Source organism: Meriones unguiculatus, chromosome 18 (genome assembly GCF_030254825.1).
Source record: "Meriones unguiculatus strain TT.TT164.6M chromosome 18, Bangor_MerUng_6.1, whole genome shotgun sequence".
NCBI lineage: Eukaryota > Metazoa > Chordata > Mammalia > Rodentia > Muridae > Meriones > Meriones unguiculatus.
The window spans coordinates 44,174,839-44,195,508 of NC_083365.1; the positions used below are offsets into that span (position 1 = coordinate 44,174,839).

Below are 20,670 nucleotides of genomic sequence, written 5' to 3' on the forward strand. Positions count from 1 at the left end.
AGAGACTCATACTCCAACCAAGGACTATTCATGGAGATAACCCAGAACCCCTGCACAGATGTAGCCCAGGGCAGTTCAGAGTCCAATTGGGTTACATAGTAATGTGAAGAGGGACTGCCTCTGACATAATCTGATTGGCCTGCTCTTTGATCACCTCCCTCTGGGGGGGAGCAGCCTTACCAGGCCATAGTAGAGGACAATGCAGCCACTTTTGATGTGAACTGACAGACTAAGTTCAGAAAGGAGAGGAGAACTTCCCCTATTAGTGGACTTGGGGAGTGGCATGCAAGCAGAGGGAGGAGGGAGGGTGGGATTGGGAGGGGAGGAGGGAGGGGCTTATCGGGGGATGCAGAAAGAATAAAGTGTAATTGATGAAAAATTAAAAAAAAAACAAAAGCAAATATTAATTCTACAGATTTATATCATCTGGAATCAACAAGCATTCAGCAAAGCCAAACTTGTTAGATCTCATAGAAAATTACTAGAATGATAATGACTTCCAAAATACATCTAAAACCATGGTAAGGTTTTTGCAAAATTAGCTTTTTTTATTATAAGTAATGGTTGTAGACATTGGGTTTTCCCAGGAACTCATTTGTCTGTAATCACTTTGGTGAACTGAGACCTTGGAATGTTGGAGAGAGACTGTAGTAGTTCAGTATAATAAAATACGAATGGAAAGGATCATTCTCAACTGAGGATTCTCTCCTGATGTCACTTTAAAAAAATCACTTCAGAATGTTTTGCCATCAAACATTGGCAGAAACCGATAAAGAAAAACGAATAGGATTGTGTCTTCCTCAATTCTGACAGTTTCTTTTCTCATGATATATAACCAGTCTGGCAGGAAGAAAACTTAATCTTACTCTGACCTTTCTCCATTTGGGTGAGCCCTAACGATTCTAAACTGTTACACTGTAGAGGTCTAAAAGAAGAGTGAAAGAATTCTGCAGATATTTCACCCTGCTAGACAACAAACTCAGGAACAGTTGGGAGCACTGTCATCCTAGAGATTTCATTGTACACCATCATCCTGAGTTTCAAGATTATAGCAGTAGATAGCATGTGCTAGACACAGACTATGCCTCAGGACTATTTAATTGGAAAGCACATTGTATTATTCGTCATGAATCTGTGTTGTCTAGAGTAGTTTGGAAATGTCTCTGGTTCATTTGGAAAACAAAACAAAACAAAAAGTTGATAAGCAAACATGGACTTGCTAAAAACGTAAAGGAGATAAGAGTGGTACAAATTAACACAAAGAGGAGTAACAGATTTGTTCTCAGATGACAACTCTACAATCAGAATTCTAAAATTCCTATCTGAGATCCACCATTACTCTCACCAAGTAGCTCTGATTCCCATGACTGCCCTACTTTCTTCATTTTTTGTACTTAAACAGGAGATATTATTTAAATATATGCATTTCAACTTCTCAGATTATTAAATACTCCAGTGTAATGATTCTATCTTACAAATGCATGCTCTTATTTAACATTCAGGAACTTGCAAAATTATACAACTCTAAAAAATTGGAAAAATTAGGTGGTCACTTATGATTGTGGCAAATCAAGAAATTATCATCGGTTATGAAAAATGCTATGTGCATACTTGTGTAGAGTTACAAGAAAATAAAAACAATGGCCAAAGATGGCATATCTGATGACTGTGTATGTTATTTGTGTGCCTAAGTATAAGAAGGTAAGAAAAAGGGTTTCATGATATATGTGATGGTAAAAAACTGAATGATGGCATTTTATTGAACATTAATGCTCTTTACAAAGAGTGCTTATGATATGAATCATGAATAAGATTCAAATTTTAAAACAGGTGTTAAATTTAAAGACATTCTTTAGTATTGGTGCTTAGGTAAATAAGAACAAAAATCACCTCCTCGATGCTTGTTATAAATAGTTTCCAAGAATCACTTTTAAATTATTACTTCTTTTTTACACAATTAAAATCCTGGCACATATGTTTGCTTAAAATGTATTCTTAAGTACTATATTTTCCTTCAGAAATTAAACTTACTATAACAGATTAAAAATGAATAGATGTTTTATTCACTCACCCATCCATTTTCACACATTTATGAATCACTATAATTAGGACTGTAAATTAGTAACTGGGGGAAGTTAACAAAAAAAAAATTAAGATACTTTGTAGTTAGCTACCCCTTATACTTTAGAGCTAAATAAAGTTAACTCATAGAAAAGGAAAGAGTTGAAATTAGTATGTGAAGCTAATTTGTGTTTTCAGTCCTCACTGAATATTCAAAGAAGTAAGGAAAGGCTATAGATCCATATTCCTTTGAGATTTTACTGAGTTAATAATTCCAAAAGAAAATACCCTATGGCAAATCGCTCAACTTGGCTGTCAATGAAAGTATGCTGGACTTTGAGTCACTAGCATACAACATGAGAATTTTCCCTGTGCTGCAAATCTGTCTAAACAATTGTCTAGCTATATTTTAGGTAATTGGACCGGAGAGTTTGATACTACGATGGAGCAGCTGAGAGTGGCCATTGTCATGGTAAATTCTACCAGAGGGGACGCAGGACTAGCCACAGGATTATCATCATGGATTGCTGCAGCCATGAATCATCTGAAGGAATGGGCGGGCATGGGAGCGTTAGCAGGCCTTCTGGTGTTGGTCACCTTGGTTTGCCTGTGGTATATATGCAAGATTAGAGTCTCACAACAGCGTAATGCAGCCATGACCATTCAGGCCTTTACAGCCATTGAAGCAGGACAGTCTCCCCAAGCATGGTTGGCTACCATAAAAAGCCAAAATGTTACTACGCTCAGGATGCGAGGCTAAGCACTGCACTCAGGGTCAGCCGCTTTGGACCCAGAGAAGAGCATGTCTGATTGCATGTGGGTTGATGCCCCAGGTCCCGCCTCTGAGAAAAAGGTATCAGACGGGTCTGATGCTCTTTGGGTGGATGACACCTAAATGAACATCAGTACAAAGTCCCAATTTATTTCTAATATCATAGATCAGACCTCTACTCTTGCCTGATGCGTCCAAAACAAAAAGGGGGAACTGTAGAGAGCTGCGTAATGCCGCGCATGAAAGATGGAGCTGATTTCTGCCTTCCACCTACCCGATGGTGAGTGCTTGCTGTCACAAACAACTCCACATTTGGCTAAGGCCGAGGATCTGGCTTGCTTCCATGTATGTGGACCTATCTGCATTGCCCACGTGGCATGCTGAGGTTGGCTACCCAGAGGCTATTTAAGCTGTGGGCTGGCTTTCCCCAGGGTCAGATGATTGTTCAAGGTTCCTGAATAAACTGCATTGAAAAAAAAAACAAAAACAAACAAACAAACAAAAACAAAAACAAAAAAAGAAAATACTCTACCAAATATGACTTAAAAATACCTTCTCAATTCAGCTCTTTTCATTCATATACTTTATCAGTGTGTTTCCATCCATAAGGAAAAAAAAAAGCCATAGTTTTGGGGCACACAAATTAGAGACTTGATACCATCTCTCAAGAGCATTAGTTTTGGAGGTTATTCACACTCATTTAGAAAGACTTGATATACACATCAAGTCTATATTTCATCTGGAGCTTTCAGTGATTTCCAGACACCACAGCACCACTATTTAATTTACCTTGTTATTCCTCAGTTTTCCCAGCCATAAAAGTGACAGTGTTTGTATATAAGTATCGGGACAAGCCAAGTGATTCTGACAAAAGCCTATAGAAACGGTGTCTGCAAGAGTGTTTTACTAACTGAAGCTCCAACACCTTGAAGCAGATTTTCCTTTACTCCACAGAGGAGGAAAAATATATATACATGAAGCTGAACAACTTTATCAAAGGTCAACACTGATGAAGTGTTTAAATTAAAATGCTGCTTGAGTCTTCTTTTTCTGTTCCTTACTTACATCTTCAGTCTTTACTTATAGCCTACTAATGAAATTAACAAATTAGCAAATTAACAAATTTCATTAATAGGTTCCAGTAAATGTTAGTTTCACTTACCATCCTGTACATTTCCACAATGCATATTTCAGACATATACCTCTTCTGCTGCCTTAAAATTTGAGTGAATCTCACTTGCACCCAGATGAAATGCAAGAACTGTTAGTAGAGCATTCTCTATTTTTTTCATAGAAAACAGACTTTCTGAAGCATTTTGAGGTTGTTCCAAGCTCAAGACAACTAAATTCTGTGGAGCTACCTTTCAAGTTAAGGTGCATCTGTGTTTAAATCTTAGATGATCCCGTTGTCAACTGTATATTCTTATCCAATATACTTAATATGTTAATTTTGGGGTGCATAATAGACACTGAGTATACATTATTTATTTATTCTCATTTTATTATAAAGAAGAAAATATTGATCTTTATAGTTCAGTAACTAAGTGGACATTTAACAAAGTAATTGTAGAGAGGTGAATAGAAATTAATTTTTTAAGAAATTCTTTTGTGGGGTACTAGCTTTAATGATACAAAAGGAAGACATTCTCTTACACAGTTTCTTCATTATAAAATGATTAGAATTGATCAAGACAAAAATAACAGTAATAATTCATCTTGCTATTTCTATCTAAATATGTAACTATCATTTCAAACTGACTTTATATTTTCATGGTAACATATAGGAACACTCTAAAGCTTACTCCTTATTTGAAGGATTAAGAATTGTGACTTGATTTTATAGCTCTCCAAGAATATGCTTTCCTACCAATGAATGGTATCATATAAATTTTACACATGCTTATGTTAAATATAGGTTAACTGGAAGATTATTTTGAAACGCTCAAAGTGATTAATCAAGGCTGTTTCTTTTAGTGATGAGAGAAATTCAGTGATATTTCAGGCCTTTAAAGATTGGATAAATTAAGATCATGAGCGGGAAAACTCACTTGAACTCAGGAAAATATTTTGGGATGGGGAAGCTCAACCACAGTGTCTGATATCACAGGCCTGAGGCACCTGATATTAAGCTGACTCGCAGCTGTCTTCAAATAGACTTCAAATAGATATACCTGAGAAATGGGCAGTTTGGCTTATTTTTACCTGAATATATTCACACTAGATAAGATTATAGTTACATTCTCCATTTATTCAAATATACTTTAAAAAACCCACTAAGTACCAACAGTGTGCCAAATGCTAAACAAACAAAAACAAAAACAAAAAAAAAAACAAAAAAATCTAATATTTTTCCCAAGTCTATGGTTTCCAACTATAAGATGGAGATAAGAAAATGTTGACCGTGACTTTTTTCATTCATATATTCATATGAATGTATGAATTCATATATCATATATATATGATAGGTATCTCTGCAGGTGAGTTAGGAAGTAAAGAACAAACTCAAAAGATATACAAGAAAAGCACTGTGAGAAATCACAGCAAGAGTGAGAGGTTTTCTATGCATGCCTGTATTTTATAATAATAAGAATTTTTTTTTAATTTTATTGTTCTTTTTAGTTACATTTTGTTAACTCTGTGTCCCAGCTGTATCCCGCTCCCTCATTCCCTTCCCAACCACTCACTCCCTCACTGGTCTCCTCCCTGCCCCTTTCCAAGTCCACTGATAGGGGAGGACCTCCTCCCCCTTCATTTGACCCTGTTTTATCAGGTATCTTCAGGGCTGGCTGCGAAGTCCTCCTCTGTGGCCTAACAGGACTGCTCCTCCCTTGGTGGGGGGGGGGAGTCAAAGAGCCTGCCCTTGAGATCCTGTTAGAAATTGTCCTTGTTCCCCTTACTTTGAAAAAACTACTTGGTTACTGAGCTACCACGGGCCACATCTGAGCAGAAGTTCTAGGTTATATCCATAGATGGTTCTTGGTTGAGTGTCAGTCTCAGAAAAGACCCTGTGCCCGGATATATTTGGTACTTGTAGAGCTCCTATCCTTTCCATATCATACTAACTTCCCTTCTTTCATATGATTCCCTGCACTCTGCCGAGGGTTTAGTTATGGGTCTTAATGTCTGCTTTGAAACACTGCTAGGTAGAGTCTTTCAGATGCCTTTTGTGGTAGACTCCTGTCATAATTTCAATGCACATCCCATTTGTCTTTCTAAATGAGGATTGATCATCTTCGCCCGTGTCCACTTTCCAAATAGTGGGATCTAGAAAAGATCATTCTGAGTGAAGTATCCCAGAAGGAGAAAGACAAACATGGTATATACTCGCTTATATAGACCTATAAGATATGATAAACATAATGAAATCTACACACCTAAAGAATAATTTTTTAATATGTGTTGGAGGTTAGTCTAATGCTACTTACTACTCCTGAAGATCTGGATACTGTCTGCCAGTTACACTCATCCTTGTTTGTGTAAACCTACGTAAAACATTATACACGATTAGTTCATTAAATGGCCTATACCTGGGCAAGACAGAATGGGGTAGGGTAGGGTTTTGAGGATGGAAGAATAATGAGAATCAGGACAGACAGACAGGAAGAGAGAAAAAAAGGAGGCGGCCACAATGGTTTGGCTTGGAGAAGAAATCACATGTGCCTGATGGAAGGACTACCCAAATGGCATTAAAAAGGCTCAGATGAAGAATACAAGCAAGTACCAGGGGATTATGTATGAAAGGTAGACCTGATGAGGAGGATTAAGGTGGATGGCATTGGATGGGAGCTGAGAGATGGATGATGAGGATATTGAGACAGAGTAAGGAAAATATCTGCCCAGAACAAGGTAAATAAGGTCATTATAAATCTAGCTGGTGTCCATGTCTTATTATTTTTGATAGAAGGTTAAATAATACTGCCATAATAATATTAGGGCTAACAATCAATAATACAATGGCTCCACACTTTCATTTATTTACAACAACAAATGTGCTCATTTCCAGTAACTCGTGGTAAAATAAATGGAAAAACTGAAAAATAAAAATAGCATACACAGATTTTTCATGTTGTCCTCTTTGCCCACATATCTATATAATTTTTCTTCCACAAGTAACCAATGCCCATGTCTTGGTCTATATCCTTCTAATTTATCTGCATATACGCATACATCAGTGGAATTGTTTTATTTTGTGGTTTGTGAGAGCAGAACACCAGCGATTTTCTTTCCAACTTAATAGGAATCCTGAACATTCCTTCTTGTCAGTACATATAGATATGCCCCATTAGAAGACTGTATCGTATTTCAGATGAATAAATGCATGAAGCAGTAAAGACTGTGACCGGGTAAGCTCCCAGTATCTAATATTCTTCCTGCAACTTGAAATATTAGCTGCAAGATAGAGAAAGCAATGGAAATAATGTAGCCACATTTTTTTCATAGAAATAAGGCAGTTTCTGTCTAAAATAAAATCTGGAGAGCGAAGACAGGAAGGTAAACCGTTCATTGATTTTTCCAGAAACTCTGATGGTGAATGGTTTTGTGTTATTTCTACTAAGCTTTCAAATAAAAAGCTACACACACACACACACACACACACACACACACACACACACACACAAAGAGCTGGTTTTCCAAAATACTTCACACTAGATGGCCATGTTGTCTGGAATAAGCCAACCATCTCAAACTTGAAATGTTGTGCGCTTGCTATGAACTGCATTGTGCTGTGCTTATTAGCGTAACCCAGAGGAAAGCATCAGTCCAGAGAGAAAGAAACCACTAACGTACTTTTCTGATGCAAGAACATAACGCAGACTTTAAAAGCAAGTCAAGGATCGAAGAAAAGTAGGACAACAGCACGTGTCTATACAGATGGTATTTTCTTTATAAATTGTACACACATCCTTCTCCTCGTCTACAGTTACAGAAAACTCAGCGGTAATTTAAATATTTTAAGCTTATTCTTAAATCTCCAGAGAATTTAACCATGATCTCTCCATGATTACAAGCCTTCTCCTAAGGGCACAATACTGAGAGGAGATGAATTAGAAAAATGCTGATTTATTTGGAAACGATTACATTTTAATTATTCATCTTGTGAGAGTAGGTGGCCCATGATCATGGGTAGAAGATAGAGGATAACTGACCTAATTGGTTCTCTTCTACTGGGTGGGTCTCAGGGTTGAACTCCATTCCTCAAGCATGGGACAGATGCTTTTATCAACAGATCCATCTCATTGGTCCACGATTTATTCTTTTTTAATGATTAATTACATATTCAATAGAATGGGATGGTAGTAAGCTTTACTTATAAAGTATTTAGCCATTGTTAGAGCAAGGTGTTTGGGCTCTTTATTTCTATACAAAGACTATCATAGAATGTATTTGGCTTTATTTTTACGGACTCAATAAGCCTGGAGATATTATCTCTCCATAACAGAAATATCTGATCTATAAAATCTATATAAGTAAGTGTTAAATTAGTTCACATCTGTAAAACATTACTTTATTACATTTTTATTAGCATTCTTTAATGTTAGGTTAATTTCTATGCAAGATGCATATACAATTCAAGATATCTTATATGATAAACATTGTTATTTTGATTTTCAAGAATAGTTGAAATTAGGGCTAAAGAGATGATTCAGTGGTAAATATTACTTACTACCTTTGCAAAGGACGTGGTTTGATTTCCAGCACCACATTGTAACATCCATAATTCCACTTGTAGCAAGTTTGAAGCCCTGTTCTGATCTCTGTGGGTATCAGGTACACATGTGTTACATGGACTTATATGTGGGCAGAACACTAATACACATACAATAAAATAAATAAAACTTTTTAAAAAGAATAAATAGGGGATGGGGAGGGGGAAGAGGGAAGAATGGTGGGACCATGAGAGAGGAGGGGGGCTACAATCTGGATGTAAAGTGAATAAATGATTTTGGAAAAAAAAAACCCTTCTGAGTGGCTAAATAATTTCCATAGACAGCTAGGTCATCACAGAAGAGTATTTGTGGAACTAAAGTGCATTCAAGGTTTAAGGGAACTAGGAAGGAGCTGAAGTAAAGATAGTTTAGAGATGCTTGTCTAAAGCATCTTATATTTACTGAAAAACAAAACTCAGTGTTTCTGAGCTTCCATTCTGTGATAAAGCATCCTCTTCCTCTAAGCTCCTAGCTTTGCAGAACGTTCGCTCTCCCTGTGTATAAAATTAAGATGCCACTGATTTTGAAGATTGATTTTTAACATTTATTTATTTATATTTTACAGACACTGGTATTTTGCCTGCATGCATATATGAACACCATAGCAGTGTCTGGTGCCTGCTGAAGCTGGAAGAGGGTGTTAGAGTCCCTGGAACTAAAGCGACATGTAGTTGTAGGAATCCGTCAGGGTTCTGGCAGCAGGAGGAGACCCTCGTGCTCTACTAAGCCATATACACAGCCCCAAGATTTATTCATATTTTCATTTGTATGTATATTTGTTTCGGCACATACATACCTGTATGTGCAGGTATGACACATTTATATTGGTATTTGAAGAGGCCACAAAAGGGCAACAATTTGTTTTAAGATACTGGCTTATTTAAACCATCTGAATCACTCCCCCATCTTACATCCTCCTGTGAGTTTTTATCTTCAAATACATGTGTGCATGTACATGCTTACACACTCACAACACGCAGACACACAGATGCACACACAAATGATACATACAAACACACACACACACACACACACATAAACACACATAACACAGACACATATACACATATATACCTAAACAATGAGAGAGAGAAATAGACTCACCCTGTGTAGATTTTTACATTAAGCCATTATACACTTTGATGGAACAAAAATAAGCCCCTTAAATGAAATGTCAAAAAAATCTGCGTATACTAGTATTAAACATTCACAAAGGCAGTAATTAAAGCTCCTTATGCATTAAAATTGCTTTGTGGTTTTTCTTCTTTAAAATCAAATGAATTTTGTTTTACATTGATATTTGAAATATACCTTCACGATACAGTTCTTTTAAAAAGAATCCCTGAGGGGACTCTGTTCAAATCATAAACTTTTATAGAATTAAAATGAGAAGGCAGGGCTGGAGAGATGGCTCAGAGGTTAAGAGCACTGGCTGTGCTTCCAGAGGTCCTGAGTTCAATTCCCAGCAACCACATGGTGGCTCACAAACATCTATAATGAGATCTGGTGCCCTCTTCTGGCTTGTAGGTACACATGCAAGCAGAACACTGTATACATAATAAATAAATCTTAAAAAAAAATGAGAAGTCAGGAGGGTAGAAAACAAATTGTTTGGTTAATCAACATTGCTGTTGTCAACCAAGCTCTGCCTTGTCAGATGTTTAGAAAATAGAAGGACAGCAACAAATGTAGCCACCACTCAGCGTCTGGGTGGTATAGAAAGAGACGGAGAGCAAGACGGAAAGAGAGAGAGAGAGAGAGAGAGAGAGAGAGAGAGAGAGGGAGGGAGGCAGGGAGGGACAGAGGAATAGAGAGAGAGAGTACCATCTTGTCAACTAAGATACTATGACCCTTCTAAGTGGACAGCAATTCCTGCTTTCTCTGAACTTCAGAACATGCCCAATCTGATGGGTTTTCTCACCTAATAAGAATGCAAATATACATGTGATTTGCTAGGCCTATTTTTTCTCATTTTATCATCTTAATGCTATATCTATCTCCAGAATTGTTACATTCAAACTGGTTATTGGGTATCATACATGATAAACTGTTGTCCATTAGACAGGAATAAGGCTTCCCACTTAGCCACCAAGAACTTTGTTTTCCTACTAGTTCTGGAAATGTCATAACAAGTAAGAAGAAAGGGCAACACGACCAGAGATTCAGATTCAGCCAGTATGCCCTAAGCTTCCTTCTGCCATTCAATACCATTCATTCCTGTTCTAAAAATACAATCAGAACTCTTTAATGACCTAAATAAACCTTCTGTTTTCTATCTTATTTCATTTCTACTGGGAAAAACTCTGGGCTTTTAGTTTTCTTCAGTCTACATGAGTCTTCTAAAAGTTTGTGGGTTGGAAAAATATATCCCATATAATATCTTTTTTTATTTTAATTAATTAATTTACTTATTAACTTTACATCCCAGTCATAGCCCGTTATCTCCTCTCCTTCCATTCACCATCTCCATCCCTCAGCCCCTACCCCTATTCATCAGAATAGGGGAGCCTTCCTACCCACCCACTCCAGCTCATTTAGTTGTAGGAGGACTAACTTTGTCAAGGCAGTTATGTCAGGAGAAAGTGATCAAAAGCAGGCAACAGAGTCCATGTAAGAAATAGCACCCACTCCCCATACTGGTGGATACACATGAAGCCTGAGCTGCCCATTGACTAGATATTTGTAGAGGATCTAGGTCCAGTACGTGCCTGGTGGTTGGTTGATTCTTCAGACTCCATAGGCCCTTCTGGGCCCTGGTTAGTTGACCCTGTTGGACTTCTTATGGAACTTTTGTCACCTCTAGGTCCTTTTATCCTTTCCCCTCTTTTCCACCAGACTCTTAGGCTTCATGTGCATCCACCAGTATGGGGAGTGGAATTTCTTTGAGTGTTACCATTTCTCTACATCTTCATCAGCATGTACTGTCACTTAAGTTTATTATCTTAGCCATTATAGCAGGTACAAGATGGAAACTTAGAGTCACTTTAAATTATATTTATTTCATGACTAAAGATGGTGAGCATTTCTTTAAGTGCTTCTCAGCTATTTGAGACTCCTCTGTTGATAATTCTTTGTTTAGCTCTGTGCTCCATTTTTAATTTTTTTGTTAGTGTTTAATTTTTTTCATTTTTAGTTCCTTATATATTTTGGATATTAACCCCTTGTCAGATGTAGGGCTGGTGAGTATCTTTTCCCAATCTGTAAATTGCCATTTCACTCTAATGACAGTGTGCTTTGCCTTACAGAAAATTTTCATTTACAAAAGGCCCCATTTCATTATCAAAGAAATTCCACTAAAGTCAGGGACAATAAAAAGTTGCCCACTCTTTCCATATCTCTTCAATATTGCACTAGAATTTCTAGCTAGAACAATAATACAACTTAAGGAGATACAAAATGGAAAGGAAGAAGTTACAGTATCAGTATTCACAAATGATATGATAGTATTCATAAACGATCCACAAAACTCTACAAGAAAACTCCTACAGCTGATAAACAACTTTAGCAAAGTGTAGCTAAGCCCTAACTTATAACAAAGTCTACATGTAATTTATGAACCAATTGCTAGTAAAATCATGTCAGAAATCGTGTCACCATGAGGTATTAATTTATGATACATCATTACTAAACACAAATGTGAATTCATGGATTTCAAAATAATTCAGTAGACAAGAAATGGACGTGAGATTGCATTTTTGAAAGGAGGAGAATTCACACTATTGAGTATTATGAATGATCGTGAAGAGCTCGAATGAGAAAATAAACAAAATACCAAAAAGTTAATGCATTGAATAGTGATATAGTTCAATCGGTAGAGTGCTTCCTAAGGGTGCAACAATCCTGAATTTGAGACCTTGTAATACAAAAACTGGGTGAAAGGGCAAATACATCTAAGCCTAGCACTTAGAAGATAGAGGCAGGAAGATCAGAGGTTCAAGACCATTCTGAGACACATGAGATTCTGTCTCCAAAAAGAAAAGCAAATAAATAAAAAGTAAAATGCCCCATCCTTCAAGAGAAACAGTAAACTTTTTTATGCCTTCTTTGGGAAATGAATTAATATAAAAATAGTATAAAACATTATGAAAGTTTTTCAAATATATAAAAATAGCTATTCCTTATGAGCCAATCCTTTCACTTCAGGTTATATATACCAAGGAAATGTAATTTGACATCAAAGAAATACAGATACTCCATGTTAATTAAGTATTCATGACAGCCAAGACAAGTTGTCAACAGTTTTCCATTAATAATAAATTTATGGTACATAGATAACCATGGAAAGATATTGAGCCAAAAGAAGACATTTGCAGAAGACATTTCTGACAGTTGTAACAAAAGAGTTGTACCTGAAAGTTGGTGTGTTAAGTAAAATAAGCCAAGCATGTGTTTTTACTCATTTGTGCTATTTTAAAATATTGATCTCATGAAGAAGGTAGCATGAAGATTACCACATGCTATGAAGAGTAGAAGAAAGAGAGGAAAAGGGTGGTAAAACAAAACACAGATAAGGAAAATCATTAGGTGTTCTATAGCCACCATAATGATTCATATGTGTTCTATATTACCAAATATTAGCAAATGATACATAGGGTAAGGATTTAGCAAAGCTAAAGAAAACCGCAGATTAGATCGTGTTTTAACAATTTACGAAATTAACCAATTTTATTCTATAAACATGATTTTGTGTCCATTTAAATGTACTATAAAATTAGATTGAATACTTATTTCTTAGATTAAAATATAGGTGTTTTTTTTTCTTTACAGTTGACTTTCTCTAAAGTAATCTCAATGATGTATTGATTTCTTAGAGAAAAGCCAAAAAAAAAAAAAATTAACCCCAGGTTTAGATATGGACCGGTAAGTAAATCACTCTGCTCTCCTTGTTTTTATGTCTTTTACTATTACTATAATTACAGCTTTAAGCCATGACTTAAAGCCAATATTCTGAAGTGATAGACTTACCCCCTGATCATAGATATAGAGGAGTCTTTTATCTATATAACATAGGAGACAACCCAGTCTTTACAGTGCTGGTCTTTCAAGCACAAGGACCTGAGTTCAATCCCCAGAACCCTAGGTACAGTGGTTCACACTGGAGACGGAGACAGATCCCTAGATCTTACTAATCACCCAAACTCAACCTATTTGTTGAGTTCAAATGAGAGAGCATACTAAAAAAAGGAAAGTGAATGGTGCCTCAGGACAACAGTAGAGGATGTCCTTTGGTCTCTGTGTGTGCCACACTCATGTGCACATGAATTTGTACATTTATAATCATGCATACAAATACTAACAAATATATTCATACATTAGCACAAGCTATGACATGTTCCCTGTTTGCAAACAGTTACATAAAGCACTTTGGCGATCACAATGTATTAAGTGTATTAAGCCACTTCATGCAGTACGATTGCCAGAGTGCTTTATGTAACTTTATGTGACAATACCATTGTAATTCAGCAAAGATTCCCTTGCTTTGTACATCCCACATATTCATTAATAGTTACAGGGAAGGGCTCAGGATCTCAGGGCAGCCTATCTTATCGTAAGAATGCTTATGGAACACTGATTAACACCTGTTACGTTCTTGACAAAACCACACATCTCACACGGAAGACAAAGTGCTTGGTTCAGTAAATCAGTATTCATAAGAGGACTGGGAAGACCTTCAATGCATGGCTTGGAGGGTTCACTCTTCTCCAAATTAGAGTTTGAAGTCATATTCTCCCAGGTCTGATGAAGACGACTGGATGTTTCATTTCTATCACATTTCCATATACTTCACTGACAAAAGACAAGCTCTCAGGTGAGGAAGTCAGGGCTCTTAAACAGAAAGCGGGAAAATGGAGCTGTGTGAGGTGGAATGTTAGTGGGAGTGTCCTGAACAAAAGACTGAGCACTGACACACAGGCTCCTGTATGCATTTCCTGACTAACATTCCATCTGGAGTCTTTATTTTCTTTTAATTTTTTATATTAATCACAGGTTATTTATTTTGTATCCTGGCTGTAGCTACCTCCCTCTTTCCCTCCCAATGCCAGCCTCCCTCCCTCATCTCCTCCCTACCCCTTTCCAAGTCCACTGATAGGGGAGGTCCTCCTCCCCTTCCATATGACCCTAGCTTATCAGGTATCTTCAGGACTGGCGGCCATGTCCTCCTCTGTGGCCTAGAAAGAAGGTTACTCCCTCAGAGGTGTAGGAGGTAAAGGAGCCAGTCGTTGAGTTCATGTCAGAAATATTTCCTGTTCTCCTTACTAGGGGACCCACTTGGTTCCTGAGCTACCATGGCTACATCGGAGCAGGGGTTCTAGCTTATATCCATAAATGGTCCTTGGTTGGAGAAACAGCCTCATAGAGGGCCCCCGTGCCCTGATGTATTTTGTCCTTGTGGAGTTCTGTCCTCTCCAGATCTTACTAACTCCCTCTTTTTTCATAAGATTCCCTGTACTCTGCCCAAAGTTTGGTTATGAGTCTTCACATCTGCTTTGATACAGTGCTAGGTAGAATCTTTCAGAGTTCCTCAGCGTTAGGCTTCTGTCCTGTTACTTGTTTTCTCCTACTTCCCCTCTCCATCCCATTGATCATCTTACTCTGGGTCCTCTCTACCCAGAACCTGGAAGCAAACCAGATGTCCATCAATGGAGGAATGGAGCCAGAAATTGTGGTATTTTTTACACAATGGAATATTACTCAGCAATCAAAAACAAGGAAATCATGAAATTTGCAGGCAAATTGTGGGATCTAGAAAAGATCATCCTGAGTGAGGTATCCCAGGAGCAGAAAGGTACACACGGTGTACACTCACTTATATAAACCTATAGGATAGAATAACCATCTGGAGTCTTTAAAGAAAGAATTCATATAAATTATCAGCCAATATCGTCCCTGGGTGTCTCTGCATTAGGGAGTAAGTAGCAGACACTGGCAGCAATGAAAAATATTATTTCCCGGAAGACTCTGTGTAGTATTAAAAATCCTGGACATTATGGATGACAAAATTGGCTATGTATTTACCAAGGAACGTTAGATGAGATGACCTGAAAATGGACACAAAATCCTGTGTATAACAGAGGTAATATTGCCTTCCTGAGCCTGTTTCATGGAGTTTTATTGAGAAAAACAAGGAAATTGGAATAACTAGAAATGAAAATTAATATTATGGTACAGGCACTGCTATAGAATCCATATACTTTTACTTAAAAATAAAATTTCTGAATTATATTTTTTTTCTACTTTAAAACTTCTATGCCCTTATCATTAGCCATTCTAGGCTTAATTCAGTCTCTTCCAGCATTATATGCTCCCATCGTTCCTGAACCAGTTCAGCCTTTTTCTCAGGGCTATATTTTAAAAACAAGCCCTTCACATTCATAGAAAACTGTGTTCTGTTACCTGGGGGGTTGAGGGGGAGAAGTGTGTGTGGGGTCAATCAACTATAAGTATGCATGGAAATTCCATTAGGAAACGTGAAGCTAATTACATATATGTGTGTGTGTGTGTGTGTGTGTGTGTGTGTGTGTGTGTGTGTGTGTCTTGTTTTACTACTGAGTTAGAGTTTCATTTGAAAAAGAATGGTCTGGCTTTTTGCCAAACAAATTGGTATTTTATATTATATTCTATTTTTCATTCCTGAAATAGAAAGTTAGCTTTACGTAGGAAGAAATTCTGAGTAAAGATATAAATATTCTGGGCATACACAAGACTGACGACCTCCCAGGGAGAGATGTATATCACAGAAGTAGAAGGAACCTCCACCTTTTCTTACAGTATTTAGACTCAGGACATTTTTGCCAAATCTTGAGGCATAAACCCAACCATGCACACTAGCTGTTTCTTTTTAGTGTTCTTAAAACAATTAGTGGAGGCAGAATTATTTTCTGAATGCTGAAAGAAAAGTTTGCAAAAACAGAAGGTTCTGTTCGCATGTCAACTGAAGGAGGCAGCAGGCTACTGTCACATGGGAAACAGCCCTGCTCATTCTCTCCATTTCTACAGACACCTGTGGTAGAATCAAACTCATCCACATTTATCTAACTAGGGGACCTTTGGTCACCTCTGTTATTGCTGTATCTCTCTATCAGTCTCCCTCTCCTCTTTTTTCTTTCACTCCATATTTGTTTGGTTCATAGTGACTATCTGTGTTCTCTCAGTGACTATCAGTTCTCTAATCAGTGGATATTAGACATATAATATAAACATACTAAAATCTGTACACCTAAGGAAGCTAATCAGGAAGGAGGACTCTGGCTAAACTGCTCAATTCCCATTCAGAAAGACAAAGAGAATGGATTTTGGAGGAGAGAGAAACAGGAACAAGACAGGAGCCTACCACAGAAGGCCTCTGAAAGGCTCTACCCTGCAGGGTATTGAGGCAGATGTTGAGACTCATAGCCAAACTCTGGGCAGAGTACAGGCAATCTTATGAAAATAGTGTTCACAAAGGACAGTGACAAATCCTAAAAATGTGGGCACAGGGGTCTTTTCGGCAAGTGATACTCCAGCCAAGGACAACTCATGGAGATGGCCTGGAACCCCTGCACAGAGGTAGCCTATGATAGTTCAGTATCCAAGTGGCCTCCATAGTAATGGGAAGAGGGACTGTCTCTGACATGAACTGATTTGCCTTCTCTTTGATCATTTCCCCCTGAGGAGGAGCAGCCTTACCAGGCCACAGAAGACAATGCAGCCACTCCTGATGAGACCTGATAGACTAGGGTCAGAGGAAAGGGGAGGAGGACCTCTCTTTTCAGTGGACTGGGAGAGGGACAAGGGTGGGGAAGAGGGAGGGTGGGAGTAGGAGAGGAGGAAGGAAGGAGGTACAGGGGGGATACAAAGTGAATAAACTGTAATTAATAAAATAAATAAATAAATAAGTAAATAAGTAAATGCAGAAAACAAAAAAGCAAAAGGGAAAAGCTACTATATTAATAAAAAAACTAGACTGTAAGTTAGTAACTCTAACTTTATGTTTGTTGCCCAAGGGTGCTGGGCTTATTTCTCTCTCTCTCTCTCTCTCTCTCTCTCTCTCTCTCTCTCTCTCTCTCTCATTTGTTCATGTATTTAAAACAAGGACTGATAATATCCAGGATGGCTTTGAAAATACAAAACAGGTCAGAATGACCATGAACTCCTGAGCCTCCTACGTTTACCTCTAAAGCACTGGAATTATTGTTGTGACTACCAAGCCTGGCCCATTTGACCATTAAGCAATCTCCTTAATAGTACTGAATATGTGTTCCTAGAGTTGGAATATAGGTAGATGCCGTCCTTCCCTTTTGTAAAGTCATTCAGCATATGGGAGTGACTTTTGATAGTTTCTGTTCTGATTATTAGTGGTATAAAGAGTCAGGTTTTAAGGACATGTACCACAGAGGGCTGTCTATGAAGCCCAGCTTTCTCAGTGTTGTGTTCTGAAGCAAATCTGACATTCTTCTTTTGAAACTCTAACAACATAGAAATATTGTAAGGGCAGGAGCTCTACAAGGACCAAATATATGTGGACACAGGGGTGTTTTCTGAGACTGATTCTCCAACCAAGGCCATGCATGGAGATAACCTAGAACCCCTCCTCAGACATAGCCCATGGCAGCTCAGTGTCCAAGTTGGTTCCCTAGTAAGAGGAACAGGGACTGTCTCTGACATGAACTCGGTGGCTGATCACCTCCCCCTGAGGGGAAGCAGCCTTACCAGGCCACAGAGGAGGAGATTTCAGCCAGTTCTGATGAGATCTGATAAGCTATGTTCAGATGGAAGGGGAGGAGGACCTCCCCTATCAGTGGACTTAGAGAGGGTCAGGGAAGAGATGAGGAAGAAAGGGTGGGATTGGGAGGGGGCTACAGCTGGGATAAAAATTAAATAAATTGTAATTAATATAAGAAATAAAAATTTAAGAAAAATAAATAAGAAATAAAAATAAATAAATAATATAAGGGCTTGGGATATTTGGGAATGATTTAGTTCAGAGTATGGAGCCATCAGAATTGTGGTTTGTGCTACTATAACATACACTTCAGAGCAACATCTATCATGTGAAACTCATGGAACAGACATGTGGCAAGAATAGGATCAAGAGACCTCTCCAAATGCAGATATTTCCAAACATCTTGACTTTGGCTCCTCAGCCACCAGAACTGTCAGAAAGAAATGTGTGTATTGTTTACACAAAGTTCAGCTTTTATTGTAGCTTCCCAAGTAAACTAAGATAGCAGCCCTGCTAACCAACTCATTCATGTCACCAACTTATTCAACTGGAAAAGGAAATAATAATAATAAAAAAATCTCATCCAAGTTTGTGACAAGTGGTGAGTGGACTCATATAAATGTCAGAAGAGTGTTTGTTATATCATTTAATCCACATAAAAGTTAGTAATATTGTAAAAGAGATCTACTGACTTGTTAAAGAACCTACCACTTTGAAATCATATTCTTATATTTTAATATTACCATATAAATATGTGCATTAAATGAAGGTGGGGCAAAATAATAGATGATAATTAATGCTTAGTTAACAATGATTAAAAATAACCTATTTACCTGAGGATCTTATTGATTTGGTTAAAGGAGAAGTTAAATGGCCAAATTCTATCACTCAAAAAAGAAAAACATCTGAATGTGCACATGGCAACAGGAACTACAGATTTAAACAAAATATAAACTCTGTTCTCTAAAACCATTTAACCAAAACCTTAAACTTTGATATGTTAAAAAATCTTAGTTTTGCGCCAAGTTTGCAGATAGACATTATTTAGAGACACAACATCACGACATATAAAATAGATAAAGAGAAGAAATGTAGCACGGTTTACAGAGCCAGCAGACCTGTCCTTTTGTTGTTGGGCTAGTTGATGCAGATGGCACCGAGCATTAGGTAGCATCATTCCTGACCAGATTTTATCTCCTTACTGCCTGCTAAGGAGAGTCAGGTCAAGACTGGTTAGGTGTGCATGAGTCCTTTTACCTTGTCCTCTGCGTATATATTATAGCTTCCTATTAGTGTTTTATGGGATTCCTGAGTGTGCACATGATTGGGTCTCTGATTATTGTTCCTTCTCTTGGGCTCTCTTTCTTCTGTTTGTCTTGTCCAACTCTAATGTGATAGCTTTTCTTTCATATTATTATATCTTATTTTGTTATATTTACTTATTATCCCTCAGAAGCTCCTTTTCTTTATCATCAGAGACAGAAAGGGAGTGAATCCAAATAGAAGGGGAAATGGGGAGGAACTTGGAGGAGTAAAGGGAGGAAAAATTGTAATCTCTCTCTATATATATATTTCTTATATATTATGTAAGGAAATAATTTATTTTCAATAAAAGGAAAAATATTAAAATCTGTTTCAAATATAATTAAGCAGAACCATTTAAAATAGACTTATATTGATGTATTTGATGGACCGATCATCAATGTTTTCACAACCTTTTGGGGTAATAATAATAAACTTTGAGAACTGGAACCTGTCTGAATACATGTTATGATTTAGATAAGCAACATCTCCTTAAGGTCTCAAGTGATGAAAACCTAGTACTCACTTAATGGACCCGATTGTTGAGAAGGGACTGGGACACGTGTGTTCTTTCTTCATTAGTAGATTAATTTCTTCATTAGTAGATTAATTTCATCTGTGGAATTATAAATTTTATGTCACTATTGCCGAGATTGATTCAAGAAAGTATGCCCCTGGGGACATGTTCCAAGGGGCTGGACATCGCCTTGGTACCCCTATGTGATTATTTCTTTCTCTGTGCATCCTGGGGTAATATGCTTTGCTATTTCACAAGCTCTGTTGATGGTCTCCTTCATTGTGTTCCAGAAACAATAACAGTGGATCCAGACAGCTGCACCCTGAAATATTTCAAACAGCCAACACTTATTTCACTCTTAAGTTGTCTCTGCTAACAACTCAAAGTCCAAATTGTATACAGAATTTCTAGTTACACTGAACTATAGCCTTAGTAAGGACACACAACTCAGCCTAATGTTTCTGTTTTTAATTATGATGGCTGTATTTTCTTTAAGAAATTATTATATATTTTAAATATGTTTATACTATAAGTCTTGCTTTTATAGAAATTTTCTAGTTTCTTATGTTTTTTGAAAGTATTTTCTAGCTCAGCAACCATAAATTAA

At 37.4% G+C, this 20,670-nt stretch overlaps 1 protein-coding gene across 6 annotated transcripts in view; it reads right to left on the reverse strand.

Moving 5' to 3' along the window:
* Lrrc4c (leucine rich repeat containing 4C) overlaps positions 1-20,670 on the reverse strand; it is a 1,367,614-nt gene that overhangs the window by 839,447 nt on the left and 507,497 nt on the right. Inside the window, exon 3 of one of the 6 annotated variants that reach the window (XM_060372128.1) lies at positions 20,073-20,162. The exons of the other annotated variants lie outside the window; for them this stretch is intronic. The gene's annotated coding sequence lies outside the window, so the exon portion shown is untranslated. The remainder of the gene's footprint in view (positions 1-20,072; positions 20,163-20,670) is intronic. 6 annotated transcript variants of the gene reach the window in all.